The following is a 10,187-nucleotide window of genomic DNA, read 5'->3' as shown; positions in this document are numbered from 1 at the left end:
CTTTGAAGATCTTGCCAACTTTACCACCCCCCACCCCCACTCCAAATTGATTCTTTATATGAATCGCTTTGTATTTGAGCTTTAAATGAGAGGATGTCAATCTTATCTGTAGTTCGCCTCTCGTCCTGAAGATGTCGCCATCTTTCATGTTTTCAATTTTGACAACTTTATTTCTTAATCGTTTCAAATTATTAATGAGGTTCGCTGTTGCACATTTACAATGTTTTTTTTTATTATTATTTATTTATTTTTTTACAGTAATGAGCATTGTGCAGTTTGTGCTTACCTTGTATGCATTGTATGCACATATTTATGATATCTTGTTACAGTGTTACTCAAAGTAAAAGTAAAAAATAATTAAACATAATTGTGTGGGCCCTAATGTTAATGTAAATGTGTATTTCAGTAATATACTTAAGTATGAGTGTTTCAATTACCAGCATTTAACAGCAATCCATATAAAATATGGATTCCATATCTGCAAAACTAACATTTTAAATTAAATATTGATATTGAATCGAATTTGAATTGACACCATATAAATAAGAATCGAATCGAATCGCCAAATTGGTCGCAATACACAGCCCTACTTCAGACTCACCACTGAGGAGTCCAGGAGGTCATTTATTGACATGCAACCTGTAAGTTTTGCTTTAGTTTTTCTACTTTAATAAGGGTTGGCATTTGTACTGTTTGATATGCTTGATAACTATGAAGGTATTATGGTCAGAATGTTTAAAAGACAACAACCCATAAATGATTAAATTAAAATGTAAACATAAAACCAAACCTGTAAATAAGAAAATCAAACAGTAAATGAGAAAGCAAAATGTACTTTTTGGGGGGTGGGGGGTGGGAATGTAACTGAAGAATAAAATCTAAAGGTGAAGACAATTGAAACTGGTTCACAATCAGGCTTTTTTAAAATCATTCCTTTTTTTTTTTTTTTTTTTTTTTTTTTTTTTTTTTTTTTTTTTTTTTTTTTTTTTGGATAAACCTGTGTTGTGTTTGCAGTTGTTTGATATCTTTGAGAGCAGAGTATTGTTGGGGATTTTTTTTTTTGAACAAAAGCTCAAAAGGTTAAACAACAAAGACAGTTTTTCACAGCCTTCTTTGCTCAAATTTACCAAGGATGCCAATATTAGTGGAGGGCACTGTGTGTGTGTGTGTGTGTGTGTGTGTGTGTGTGTGTGTGTGTGTGTGTGTGTGTGTGTGTGTGTTTGTGTATAATAAAAAAATACACACATACACATGTTGTGTAAAGTTATTTTTTAAAATTATGTCATTACGTTGCTGTCTTGTTGCCAGCCAATCGCTGTATTGCTGATCATGGTTTCGAGTATCTATACATCTGCCCTTTCCAATGAATACAAGAATGCACAGTAATCTCAGACAACTTAATCCAGATATTTTAATCAAATCTGCAGATCAATTAACACTATTAGAAGATCTGGCATATGTCATATCATCTCAGAAGTATTAAGCGATTTACAAAAAATGGACCCCTGATATGTGCAGAATAGCTGTGTCGGTTTGTGAGGTTTAATGTTAAAGACAATATTGGCATTAAAATAATATTACCAATCATAATATGAAAAGTCCAAAATACTATTTTAATATAACTTTCTTATTCAGTTTGCAAATACTGAATTTAAATACAAATTTTATTTGCCTCATATATTTGCATTTGGTCATATTTGGTAATATTTAAACAGTTTTTGCAATCAGGTTTTTTTTTTTTTTTTTTTTTTTGGGGGGGGGGGGGGGGGTGATTTTTTTTTTTTTTTGCATTTTTTTTTTTTTTTTGCATTTTTATACTTCCACAAAATAAGCTTTATAACTTAAATGTCAATTATATCGCAACATTAAGTAAGTGTTGTGTAATTAACAGGTTGGGCCCACCATGGTGGAAAATTCGCAAAATGCAGATACCAGTCAAATATTCCTGCACATTTTGTGCCTTGGGGATGAGACAGCGACATGCCAGACCTTCGCCAGTGTTTCAGGCAATTCCACTGAAACAGATTCTTTGCTGGAGGCTGTTGATATTTGTGTCAAGGCATTTTTTTGTGTTTGACGTTAATTACACCAAGCAGTGTCTTCCTACCTGAGAGTTTCTCCATCATGTGGTCTATCATATTGATGGACATGAATCCTCATCTGTTACATTTTGGAGGACAACAGTTTTTTAAAGCCCACATTTAACATGTTTGAAAAGTTTTTTGGAACACATGCTGGACCATCTGTTGCAGGACTCCTTGTTCTTGTGGCTGAAGATAGTACTTGATGATTTTAAAGACTTGGACTGATTGTCATGTGGCATGAATGAATTTTCTCTACAGTGCCTAAAGGTTTTGCACAGTTCCACATTGTTTCTGCATTGTTTTGGAAAAAAATGTGAAAATTAAATAAAATCACATTTACAGTGGCCTCTTTTTGTATTATTGTATTACAGAACAACAATAATTATAATATTACATTCCTTTGTTGTTGTTGTTTGACCCAACCACCACTAGGTTGGGTAAAATGAACAACTCAGAATTTTGGGTTAAATGATAAAAGACAGAACTTGGGTCAAACCAACCCAGCACATGTTTTGTCCCATACTTACCCAGCGATGGAGTTAAGGTTGGGTTTTTTTTTTTTAACCCAGCAGTTTACAGAGTGAAATTTCTCACTACTTTCAGCCCCTGTTCCCCAAATAGCAGCTGTGTTTTCTGCAAGACCATTGTAGACAATGAAACTTATGTCTGCTGTTCATTAATGTCCACCATTTTGGCTGGCAGGAGGTGTTATGCCTGAGAGACTCTGGATGGCTGTAACATTCTTTGCCATCTAAATCCTGTATGCTCTGTAAACAGCAAGCTAGTGATGCATGGCCTGGGCTTCAGGATGGATGAGTCCCTCTGGGCATTTGCTTGGAGATAATATATGAGCTCAGTGGCATCACAAGGACAGCAAAATTATTAGTGGACCTTTGGCACAAGTACTCCTGATAAATGACTGGACCTGACAAATTGTCCATGTTGCAAAAGTAGCATGATGATGATGATGGTAGTGGTGGTAGTAGTGATGGAGATTATGATAGCAGTGACATTTTTAGTAACAATGAAAGCTGAATGTGGCATAGAGTATTATTGCAGCTATGATTATAATCATCAAAACAACAGGGTCATGATAATAGTAGTTTTAAAGCAGATTATGAAATAATGACAGAATGAAAATGATGCATAGTGTATGCATAATAAATCAGTTGTAATCTTTTGAGAATAATGCACCACTTGCATAGTTTATAACACTGATGTTATAATAATGTCTTATTAATTACTGTTAATTCAAGAGTCACATCTAATTAACAGCTTTCAAATATACTAAACCACTATAAAAACCATACATCATGTCAGTGCAGGACTTTCATTTAGTTCCACAGCTAATTAGGTTTTTAATATTAATATAGCTCAATTTAATTGCATAAACTTATTGTGAATTAAACTTCAAGTAACCGGCGAGGAGTTTGGTTAATTTGGAAATAAGATTGTTGATACAAAATAGACCACTCTAACGTCAATTAAGATAAATTTGGGCAACAGTTTTGGAAAGTCATCAGCTCAGCTTAAAAAATATAAGTTAGCAACATGCAGGAAAAAAAAAATCTGAATGTTATCATGGAATTAGTTTGTGAATAGGAAAATATGCAGAGTCTATATTCATCAACCACATTAATTAATATAATGAGTCAACTTACTAGCAATTTAAAGTGAGTAATAATTCTAACAATAATGTTTACTTAATTTAAAATTAAATGTAGCAAATTTAGTGCAATATGTTTAATACCTAATTGGTGGGTAATGATGTGCAAATACAAGACCGGCTTATGAACATACTAACTATTCTTTTATTCAAAACTTTTCAATTATTGAAATGCTTAAAAATTATTAACATTTCCATTGTTTTTGTTTGTCAAATGCTATCAGTGCAGCTGATCATATTCAAATTATGCTCATATGGAACATGAAAAGACAATAAAGCTTGAAAGGCACCAAAATTGCTGTTATGCAAAGTCTTTTTCCTTATTTTTCCTTTTTTATTTTTTTCTTATTCAAGTAATGAATAGTATATTTTCACACAGTTCAAAGGCTGAGTGTTCCACAAAGAACTTGATTGTTTTCAATTTTGCTGTTGTTCTCCCTCACTCCTTTTTCTTCTTTCGTTAAAACAAGATTCATTTTCACTTGTACTGTTATATGGTAATATTGCAAGCTTTCAACAGAATTTCCATCCAATCTTAAATTAATTTTTTGACAAAATAATTATGTGCAATACAGTTCTTTGGGCCAAAACCTTGCATGTCTAGTGCAGTTGCAGAAAATTACAGTGTCCTATTTCTTTTCCCAGTTCCTGTCAATGATAAATGAGTCTGGTAGCTCATTACTAATTGGTTATATAACTAATATATCTTATCTTTAGCATTTGACTTTTTGCTAATATACACTGTGTATGAAACTGGCATTGCAAGTCTATTATTAATAATAGATCTGATGGGAAATAATGTTGTTTCTGTAGTAACCTCTATTTCATGGACTTGTATATCAAACACTTAATAATAATATATAATATAAATATATAATAATATAACATAACATTAATAATGAATAGATTAAACACTCTGCTACTATTTAACAAAGAAAAATACTTAATTGTTGATATGGTGAAGATTTCTGTAAGGAGATGGAGACATTTATGGAAGGGTCACTGCTTTGTAACAATAAGAATTATTGTGATTTCCTGTTTTGTGGTAACATGACAAGCTGCATTCTTTCTGTTTAATCCTATTAACTTCAGGAGAGAGAAAAGAGAGAGGCTGGTGAAGGAACATTTCATAGCGGGTATAACAAAAGTGATAACATAACCTAACTTGTTTTGTAGATGCTCCACAACATTAAATGCAACTATAAATGCTTAAAAGTATAATCTGTCGATCATTAATAAATGAAAAATTGCCAGTTTCAGATGACAGCTGTCAGAGAGTTTGGAATCAGATGCAAGTGCAGGCACTTTTATTAAAGGAAACACAAAAGATAAAAAACAGGTTTACACACAAAGAAGCAAAAAAGCATGGGTTACACACAACAAAAGCCTGACAAAGAAACACACAGAAACCAGTGCTGTGTCTGAAAACATACCTATCTCCTATATAGTGCACTATGTAGGATGTCGGCCATTTTGTAGTGGTGTCCAAATTCTGAGTAAACAACTTCATTCCCTACATTTGTTTACTCATTTTTTATACCTACAATGCATTCTGATGTCGAGTGTACATCCGATGTACACTCGCCAATGCACTATTTCCCATACTCCAACGTGAAACGGCGATAGACCGCAAAAGAAAAATAAGCATGGCAGACGGTAACATCGGAGGCGGCAACTTTAACAAATGTAAGTGTAACATTTTATTCATTAAAATACGTCTGTATCATGTTACTTCTAAGTGAAATGACACAGATAATTGATTGTTTGGCACAGTATTTATTTTCAGCCACTTAGTTTGCAATTTAACTTTTAAATGACTGTACACTGTACACATCAAATGATAATTTGGTGGATTGTTCACATATATTAGTTAACACATTCATAGTACAGTATTCACATTCATATTAGAAAAGAATGTATTGATGACTTTTCAATTAAGTTAAGGATGGATGTGGGAAAATATATACAGTATCTCACAAAAGTGAGTACTCCCCTCACATTTTTGTAAATATTTGATTACATATCTTTTCATGTTACAACACTGAAGAAATGACACTTTGCTACAATGTAAAGTAGTGAGTGTACAGCTTGTGCAACAGTGTAAATTTGCTGTCCCCTCAAAATAACTCAACACACAGCCATTAATGTCTAAATCGCTGGCAACAAAAGTGAGTACACTCCTAAGTGAAAATGTCCAAGAGATACTGTATATAGTTGCATTTGTTTCTTACAGGAACTGGAAGGACCTAGTCATCAGTTATTTAGATAACAGATGGATGTATTTTGTCTAATGTCTTCTTACCGATAGATGGCATCTTCTAGCTAACAAAGCATGCCTTAAAGTTGGTATTCTTTCTGAAATCTGCCTTCTTCTTCTGAGGAAAATGATGTTTCGCCAAAACCAAAACTAGCCAGACGGAGTACATTTTACACTAGGTTTACCTAAGGAGTGAGCTTGAGGACACTGACAGGAAACCCCTCGAAAATTCAACCCAGCGAAAATAGTTCTTTTCTACTTTTTTAAAATAAACAAATAAAATAAATTTGACAGATAGTAGTTTTTTTTAAATATTATTTTTAAGCATACTATATATTTTAAATATAATAAATAAGCCTAATAGTAAATTAACATGACAGTTGTTTTTGTTCTCTTTATCAATTAATACAATAAACGTGACAAATGAAAAGTGAGAAAATTAACTTGACTGTTTTACTATACAATCCATAATGTCCATGACAGAGTGCTCTCTGACGCATTATCAGTGTCAGAATTCACTCACTCATTTTCCTTCACTTCTTCCACATATAGTGGACTCAAATGTCATTCTCTACATAGGGAATACTGAATCAGTGAACAAGGGAGTATTTTCAGGCACAGAACTTATATAGGCGTGCCAGTTAGGTGCACCAAGAAACAGGTGTAAGTAATCAGTGAGGCATGCGACCTGGTCATGTGATTTTCTGGAGCTGATGGGTAGTGTAGTTCTGCACACTTACCAGCACTAAAATGACACCGATATAATATTTGCCAATTTAAAATGTTTGTCTGTGTGCATAGAAGCATACATAGGACAACAATAATCCACAGTAATTGAAGCAAGAGCGATTAGTTTGAAATCAAACCCAAACACATTAGAAGAAATCTTTTATGACTAAGCCAATCCGTGATTTCCCCTGAGTAAAGGTCAACGAGTGGAGCAAGATAAAGCACTCAAGGTGAAAACAACAATGAGAAAACCTACTCAAAATAAAAAGTGTAGGCTTATGACTATTCATTTTATCATGGTTGAGGAATAAAACAAATCAAGCACCTTGATTGTAATTTGTGTAGCGAGGTGGAAAATAGTGTCCTTATTTAAATAGATTAATTCATAGAATAAATTATTAAATAGATTTAAAGGGTTAAATATATTATGTGTGATGCTATACTACCTGTGTATTTGGGAATGGATGTAAAAAAAGGGTCAGTTTGATTTGTTGTGTTAATGGACCAATCAGGAGGGAGTTATAGGTCACCGGGTGGTCGAGGGAAAAAACGACGCGGGAGAGAGAAGGGAGAAGCACGTGCGGTTGAAGGAGTGTGAATTCGCTAGCTGCGGGTTTTTTGTTTCTTTCAAGTAACATCACTGCGAGTTAAGTGGTCGACCAGAGCACTATATGTAACTGTAGTGGTGTAATAAGCTAACCTCGGAGAGATGTTATATTACCGTGGAAAGAGTATAATAGTTAAGAGCTAGTTGTTAAGACTTGGATACTAGTGCACACATGGACTTTGCTAAGAAGTTAGTGAACAGCCGACTGGAGGATCAGAGACTGTGTTTCTCACGGAGAAAGGAGCTGTGGACTTCGTGGATGACTGCCTGTGTGTGAACCTTCTCTTCTTCTTATCTTGCAACGACCCTGCGTGACTGTGACCCCATTGTTGATCAAGGTACCATTTTTTTGTTCTTGCCCTCGTGGTGAAGCAGCCATTTTGTTTGAGGCTTCTACGCACATTCAGGCCTGCAGTGGGGAACTTGGTACTAGTATTTTGTTTGTTTATGGGGTAATGTGGGTTTTTTTGTTGGTTAATCTGTGACGTTTAAAACTTATTAAGGGATTCTGAGAACTGTTTATAATTTAAAACTGTAGTTGAATGTTTGATGACTGAACTTTCTTGTTAAATATTGTGTCTATATAAGTAAAAAAGGTTAAAGATTTAAGCATTGGTTTGATTACGAGTGAGTGGTTGGTATTTCTGTTAATAAATAGAAAAGAACTCAGGGTAGCTCCCCAAGTAAAAGGTAGTACACCAAAGGGGCGCTACATTTGTAATGGGAAAGTTCAATTAATGAACTTTTTTTGCTTTTTTTGTGATCCTCTGCATGTTAAATATTGATCACATCTCTATGCAGATATTTACAATACACTTTATTAGGAACACCTGTACACCTGCTCATTTATGCAATTATCCAATCAACCAATCATGTGGCAGCACAATGCATAAAAATATTGGTCAGTAACTTCAGTTAATGTTCACATCAAACATCAGAATGGGGGAAAAGTATGATCTCTGTTACTTGAACCGTGGCATGGTTGTTGGTACCAAATGGGCTGGTTTGAGTATTTAAGAAACTGTTGATCTCCTGGGAATTTTATACAATGCAATCTCTAGAGTTTACATCGAATGATGGAAAAAACAAAAAACATTCGGTAAGCAGAGGGTCCTGGTCAATCTCCTAGTGAATATTTCTAAAATTCTTTAATGAAATACTCAAACAAGTCCAGCTGGCACCAAAAAGCATGGCAAGTCACTGAGATCACAATTTGCCCATTCAAATGTTTGATGTGAACAATAACTGAAGCTCTTTATGCCTTCAGCTGCTGCCAAATGATTGGCTGATTGCATGAATGAACAGGTGTTCCTATTAAAGTGGAAGGTGAGTGTACACATACGCACACACATATATATACTCAGCAAAAAATTAAATGTCCTCTCACATTCAACTGCTTTTATTTCCAGAAAATATCTTAACATGTGGTAATATTTGTATTAACATAAAAATATTCAACAACTGAGACATAAACTGAACAAGTTTCATAGACATTTGATGAACAGAAATGGAATAACGAGTCCCTGAACACAGGGGGAGTCAATATCAAAAGTAACAGTCAGTACCTGGTGTGGCCTCCAGCTGCTGTGCATCTCATCCTTATGGACTGCACCAGATTTGTCAGTTCTTGCTGTGAGATGTTACCCCACTCTTCCACCAAGGCATTTGCAAATTCTTGATCACGTCTTGGGGGGCACATGGTTACATATAATTGTCCACTGCAAGGACGGTCAGCTGTCCTTCCTGTCTCCCTGTAGTATTGTCTTAGGCATCTTAAATTACAGACATTGCAGTTTATTGCTCTAACCACATCTTCAGTCATCTTGCCTCCCTGCAGCAGGCCTATGTCATGTTCATGCAGGTGAGCAGGAACCCTAGGTATCTTTCTTCTAGTGTTTTTCAAAGTCGGTAGAAAGGTCTCTTAAGTGCTACTGCAACTGTGACCTTAATTGCCTACTGCCTGTAAACTGTTAGTGTCTTAAAGATTTTTCCACAGGTGCTTCTGCAATAATTTTTTATGGTTCATTAAACAAGCATGAAAGACATTGTTTAAACCCTTTCCAATAAAGAACCATAATCTTTAAAATACAGTCTCCTGAAAAAGGGAGGTTTCTTATATTTTATATATATATATATATATATATATATATATATATATATATATATATATATATATATATATATATATATATATATAATGTGTGTGTATATGTATGTATGTATACATATATATACATACATATACACACACATTATATATATATACATACATACATACACGCATACATACATATTCCATATATAACATTCCATAAATGTTAAATAAACATTTCCCTACAGAAAGCTGCACAGTGTTATCAACACCTTCTAACCAGATTCGAGAACTTACCAGCGCTGTGGTACAATTTACAATATTCTGTAGTATATCCTGTTCTCACCAGGTTTTAATGAACTCCATTTTATGGCAAAACACATGGCGGAGTGAATGTTAGCAGGGGGTATTAGTGTGTTGCCCCCCCCCCCCCCCCTTTTTTTTTGCTACTCCGACTTTTCTTTGAGACATAGTATCTGTGTGATGTCTCGCTTTGGTGATATGTAGTTCCCCACATCTGCAGGTATGGCACTGGAAGCAACGCTAATGGAACTGGCAGTGACTCTGCTCACTCCTTCTGCACAGTCGGAAATCAATAGCACTTTTATGGCCTTGAATAAATTCTAACACATACAGTCTGGACTGCTAAGAAGATACATGGGTGATCCAGGGAATATTTCAGAGTATCTCCAGGATGACCAGTATTTGTCATCTGAAACTTAAAAGAAGGTATAAAACACTGAGTCCAAAGG

This window comes from Ictalurus punctatus, chromosome 26 (assembly GCF_001660625.3).
Source record: "Ictalurus punctatus breed USDA103 chromosome 26, Coco_2.0, whole genome shotgun sequence".
Taxonomy (NCBI): Eukaryota; Metazoa; Chordata; class Actinopteri; order Siluriformes; family Ictaluridae; genus Ictalurus; species Ictalurus punctatus.
The sequence above is the reverse complement of the archived record's forward strand: the minus strand, read 5'-3'. Positions refer to the sequence as shown.